Below are 6,593 nucleotides of genomic sequence, written 5' to 3'. Positions count from 1 at the left end.
CTAATCATCGAGTGAATTCGTGAGAATCATTAGAACATTAGAGTGAATTGAACTAGAGTTGGATCACAAATAGCTATCTTGCACATATCATGTCACGGCCCTTATTTCTCGTATTGATATTTCAGTGCTGCTCCATTCTTGTCTTCTAGTGATCAATAGTTAATTGTTTTAGTTTATGTATCACCTCGGAAAATTTCGATGTAGTTAAGCGCTATTAAGAAAGTTGATGTGTGCTAATTATATTATTTTGTGTGCAGACGAGGACTATTAATATGATGGATATCAATTGGATATGATAATAAGTGTACGAGGCATATTATAAGTGATGTGTGGTCTAAGGATAGACCTAAGTCCAAGTCAAGTTGAAAGTTTTATGATAGACTAAAGTTCCAAATGAGCACGCATAAGACCAAACTTTCGACGAGCATATATATATATATATATATATATATATGTAGATATACTCGTCGAAAGTTTATATAAAAGGCGTTATGTGATGGAAAACCTATCAAATTAAAGATCTTCGAGTCTGGTGTCTAACTCTTTAAACTGTTTGTCATTTGGACATTCTTACAAGAAGTTATGACCAAATTACCAAAGGCTGGCAGAGTAGTCTACGGATGCGAAGCATCCGGGGCCGCGTCCGAAAGAAAGACTAGCAGTGAAGTGCTGCCATAGCATCCAGGTCAGCATCTGAGCTTCAAAGAGGAGTGAACCGAGGATGCGAAGCATCCGAGGCCGCATTCGAAACCCAAAAATCTGGGCCTATAAATACAAGGTCGGGGGAGGAGAGTATTTTGAGTATTTGGGGATTAGGATTCTTGAGGCGAAGGGGCGATTTTGAGCTGAAATCAAGTCCAATCAACTAAGGTAAGTGTTAATGATATTTTAGGTAGATTCTTACTCAATATACATGAGTTCTAACATCATTCTTGCATCCAAATGCTAGATTTCATCATCAAATCATCAAGAACACTAAAATCACCAAAGTTGTGATTTTTCAAGATTGAGCTAGTAGAGGTAATTTCAATGCTTCAAACTCGTTTATTATGAGTAGTTAGAAGTATTTGAAGCATTTGTTACAAGTTTTAATGGTTGAAAGATTGGATTATAAAACTCTAGTTCATGCCATGAATAATACTTTTGAGGAAATAAAAGAGAAGATGAATGGTAATCTTGGCGATAAAATTTATGAATACAATGAACCTATGGACTTATTTGTTAGCAAAAGATGGAAGTGATCAACTAATTAATCACCCAAATTGTATATTTTGCAAGTGTTGATTATGGAAGGCGATGAATAGTAACTTGGTGGCAATGGACAATTGATGCAATATCATTAATGACTTCGAATGTGTATTAAAACATAAGAATGAAGTTGAATAGTCTAGCATATAAAACTATTTGGCGAATTTGGTTGTTGGAGGCTTGTAGCCATCTTATGAGCCATATATGGATATTGATCAATATCTTAGGTCATATTTTGATGTAATTAGTATATCTAATTGTAGATAACGACTTGTTGGTGATGTTGAGCATTTTAATCAACATTGGAATGATGGAGGATGATTGAAAGCTTGTGAATGTTAATAAAGCGAAAGCAGGGTAAGTTGATTAAAACTTACTCTACTTGAGGGACTTTCTCTAAAAGCATGTTTTGAGTTAATACTTAAGTTATTTGCAAATGTGCTTTCATGCTTGTGGGGACAAACAAGTACGGATGTCTCCATGTACTAGAATATTATGTTGCATATGTAGTGTCATGCCGTTTTATAAAATTTTATTTTAAATCTTGTTGGCAAAATGACATTCAAGGTAAATATTATAAGTTTTTATCAAAACTTACGTATTGACAAGAGTATAGATATTTGAGTACTAACGATAAGTTTTCATGGAAAGTATTTCTCTTGGAAACTGATGAACAGAATAGCACATGTGGTATCATTTAAAGATTGATGTTAGATTGTTAAAGACTTTAGCATGTAAAAGGTTGTTTATTTAATTTTTGTTCAAACAATTTAGATTTTCTATAAACGATTTGTATGGTTGAACTTGTAATTGGATGGGCTGTCGGATTTTGTAACTTTTGTCGGGTTCCGAGACATGGGCTCCATGAGCGATTTTTGAGTTAATTTTGAATTTTTATTGGAAATTAATATTTCCTTATGGAATTAATTACAATAATTGGTATTCACTTAATCGAATTAATTGTGGCTAGATTCGAGTCATTCAGAAGTTGATACGTGCAGAATGGGATTTCTGGAGCATTGCTTAGCTTGCTCGACATTGGATTCATCTTGTTCGAAGTAAGTAACTCTTCTAATCTTGGAGTTAAGGGTATGAACCCTGAATATACGTATTATGTGAATTGTTTGGAGATGATGAACATGCTAGGTGACGGGCGTGTGGGCGTGCACATAGAAATTGTGACATAATTATTCTGTGGAATTTTGTAGTCAAATAATCTTGGCATTTTCCATGCAGTTTTATGTGTTAAAGAAATTGAGATGAGAATCATATTAAAAATCATGTTGAGACTATGTGCTAGTATTATTGGGACCCATAAAGGTCATATTGGTGTGAATTATTTGGTTTAAATTGAAAATTTATAGTCAGTCATATTCATTTCATTACATATCATATCTCAGTCTCTGGTATTATTTATTGATACATCATATCATCATTTTCGGGCTATTTTCATGACATTGTGAGCCCATGAGAGAGAGACTGGAGAGACTGATGACTGAGTGAGGCCGTGGGCCTGATTGTGAGGATAATTATAGGATCGGGCAGCACACCGCAGTAGGCCATATTGGCTTTATATACTTATTTATTATGGGATCGGGTTGCACGCCGCAGTAGGCCGGATTGGCTTATTATAGTACGTGAGTTATCCGTGCGGATACAAATATTGATACTATAGCACGAGAGTTGTCCATGCAGCACGTGAGTTTTCTGTGCAGATTATAGCGCTTGGGCTGAAGAAGCCCCTCCGGAGTCTCTACACACACCCAGTGAGCGCAGGTACCTACTGCGTGCGAGTGCCGAGTTCCGAGTGTGAGTGTCGAGCGAACATGGTCAGGTACCCCCCAGAACTGGAAGACACGTTAACCATCTTTGTTTACGCATAAAGGAGGTGTAAACACAGAAGAGTCAAGGGTAGCAGAAGCCGCCAAAATAAGTGAAAGCAAACTACGACAGTAAGATCAAGAGGGCAAGGATTCTGAACGAAAAATGAAGAAGAAGGAATGGAGACCCAATATTTAAATTGCGAAGAATAAGGCAAAGGATTATGTATCCCTATTTATAATAATTCAAGCATCAATATCGAGAAAGCAAACTGTCATTACACAGCTCAGGAATCGAAACGGTAGAGGCACGGGAAACGACGCGAGGTATCGAGAAAATGTGTAATGATGACGCATGATGATATGACATCACTCTGAATCGACATGACCCTAGGTTGCGGCTCACGGAAGGCCACAATGCCACCTCATCTAAAACACTACTACTCGACCTGCTCGCCCAAACTTCTCAACCATAACTAACAGAGTCCGCTCATCGAGGTCGTCCAGGGTCGACCTCAATAAGCAGAGGGACTAACTATATAGGTCATAGTTTGCCCCATGGGAATCTAGCATGAAGTGGTGTTACGAAAAATGATGTGGCCGAGGTTGACTAGTAAACAGTGGAGCTCGTGGCCAGGCAGTCGATAATGGTCGAGGTCAAGTATCGAGAACAGTACTAACGGCTAGTTTTTGTAACAAGATATTTAAGAGAATATTTCATTGAATATTCTTTGTACTTGTCTTTTTAGGGTTGACTGTGACATGTCCCATATAAATAGAAAAGGAGATAAGGGGAGTGAGGGGTAATTCTCATTTGATCAGAACACTTTTTGAGAAGACGACTCTCTTTGAACAAGGCACTACCTTTTTATAAAGATTCTCGTTCATATTATTCCCCACGTTTCCATCATATCCAAGGATTGTTCATACAAATCTTAGATCTATCTGTCATTCACCGTTGTCAGGAGAATATTCTCTTTGTTCACTTATTATCGGGTGAATCATTCTTCTTATTTACATAAATGCCATTTATTAACATTTATTGCTAGATATGTCTCATTTGATGTTCTAGTGGTAAGGAAATTGCATATTTATTGTCATTAATCATATGCAAATTGTGTCTCTCACATCGTGGATCCTTGTGCTTAATATCTAAAGTTATTATCCTTAACTAGGTTTAACCCTTCATTATTAAATTTAACAGTTTAACCTGAGATTATATTTCTCGATCAAACAGCCAACACAATCCTTGGATTGATAAAGTGGCAAATAATAATATGGGTGATTCTTCTAATAAGATGCTTATATACATGATGAACAACTTGAAATTTCACTACTAGAAATCTGGTAAAAAGCGACCAAAAGAACCGACCAAAGTTGGTCGGTAATGGCCAATAACCGACCAAAACGCGATAATTTACGTGTGGACGGTATTTTAGGGGTCGGAAAGGAATACCGACCAAAGTTGATCGGAAATTATCGACCAACTTTGGTCGGTCAATTAAATTCAAAAAATAAAATATTGTTAAAAAAACCCGACCATTGTCATTGATCTAAATTTTTTATTCGTGTCGAAATATGTAGTGCTTTATGCCCGGCACTGCAAAATAGTAAGAGATTTATTTCTTAGATTTTCATATGGCCAACGCGCTCCGTTGACAAATTCTATATCTCAAGATATGCGGTAGTGAATCTTTAGGGGTAAGCATTTACAGGGATGACAAAAATGAAGACTCTATGCACCTCTCGAACTCATAATCTGGAAATATATTTATTTCTTCTTTCATTACTTGGCCTTCTTTTCCCTGAATTATTTATATCAAATAAAATTCATTAACTGTATCTCTTTATTTAATTAGTAACGTACAATTGTACTCATTATTCTTTTAGACACAAACAACATTTAAAAACGATATTTAGCCAAGGAATTTCTTACTCTTCGTTCTTCCTTCTTGTAATCTATGTTTTGAATATAAGGTTAGAGAACTGAAACTGAAAATATTTAATAGTAGTGATACATATGTAATGCTAGTATTAAATGGTGGAAAATTCATTCCCCCTTTATATATTTTTCTTAATTATTGTTCCTCTTCCTCTTCTTTTCACTCCATTACGTATGAATTCAATGTGTAGTATTCATTTGGTATGTAAAACGTTTCCAATACTTTTTTTTGTAAAAATAAATGAAAATTATATGTAAAAAGGATACTTGTTTTGGTTGAAGCTACATTCACTAGTGTTGGCTTAAAAGAATTCATCACTTTTTCTTACTTTCATTAAATGTTGTTGAGATTACAGCCCGTTGTCCGTAATTTTAAAGACAATATTGCACTAGAATTGGCAGGGTGTGCCAGGCCAAGGCAATAGTGCAACGCCAAGGAGACACGTGAAAGCCCCGATAGCAAGCTACCGTGGTAGACTCTCCCCTTTAAAAAATTGAGTTAATATCGTGTGAGTCGATGACTCACATATCAGATATTAAACTGATAAGAACAGATACTACACTTGATCTTAGCCAAAAGGCCGAGAAAGGTATGCTTTTCTTCTTCTCGAGTCGCTTAATTTATACCTGATGCTTCTGCTTCTTCTTTTCTCACCCTCGATGTGGGAATAAAATAGCAAGACCAGATAAAGTTCCTTTCATAAAAAACTGAAAGCCTTTTCTTATAGTTACGGCCAAATCTTTGCTTTGCTCGTAGAATATGCTTCCTTAGAAAACAGCTTATTGAGTTCTTTTAACTGGTCATGTAAGTCTTTATGTTTAATTAATAAATAATCCCTGTGCCATTGGAAGAATGCTCCAACGTTGAAACTCTTACAAATTACAAATAAACTCAAACTACACTGGCTAATAGCATTTCAAAAGACTTTTTTGGGGCAAAACCTCAAACAGAAGAACATTAAATGCATAGGTTACAGTTCTTACGGCTGCAACATTTAAAACAAGTATCTGTCTGAGCACAAACAGCCTTACCTGCCTAATAATTTCGTTTTTCATTTTTATTGTTTTTACAGTGAATTTCTGATTAACCGTGCTTTTATAAGTCATTCAATAGTATGCATATCTCTACTCAGACTATATGACCAGTGACAGGTTAACATAAAAAAGGATGGTGTTGTTAAGCCTTTGTAGTTTTTAGACAGTTATTGCTTCTAATTAAAACACTATCACAATAACTGGAATCCAATTCCTTCACCTCCAAAAGATCACTTTAATGAAACGTGGGCAATGGAACTGCCAAACACGAGAGTTTCTGCCTATAACAGTGGTTACATTTGTGAATTTCAGCCGGCCCTATTTTGGTTTCTAACTCTACCCCTGCAATCAAGTTGGTCGGGCTCCCTTAGTGGGCCGGTCTAGTGGACCAGGTTTTGGCCAACCATTGTCCCTGGTGCTAAGCGAATGACAGAGATATGATATTTCTGTGTCATTATTGATTTTTTGACCCCAGACAATAGATGTTTTGAGTAAAAAAACCCTGCTAGAATTTAAAAGTATGCTAGTAGGATTTTTCTTAAGCGCAA

At 36.1% G+C, this 6,593-nt stretch overlaps 1 non-coding gene across 1 annotated transcript; it reads right to left on the bottom strand.

The window, feature by feature from the left end:
- Positions 1-5,408: 5,408 nt before the first annotated feature.
- LOC142177920 (U2 spliceosomal RNA) lies at positions 5,409-5,604 on the bottom strand. The gene has a single exon (XR_012706448.1). It is a non-coding gene; the product is annotated as a U2 spliceosomal RNA (small nuclear RNA).
- Between the last annotated feature and the right edge of the window lie 989 nt (positions 5,605-6,593).

Source organism: Nicotiana tabacum, chromosome 23 (genome assembly GCF_000715075.1).
Source record: "Nicotiana tabacum cultivar K326 chromosome 23, ASM71507v2, whole genome shotgun sequence".
NCBI lineage: Eukaryota > Viridiplantae > Streptophyta > Magnoliopsida > Solanales > Solanaceae > Nicotiana > Nicotiana tabacum.
The sequence above is the reverse complement of the archived record's forward strand: the minus strand, read 5'-3'. Positions and strand labels throughout refer to the sequence as shown.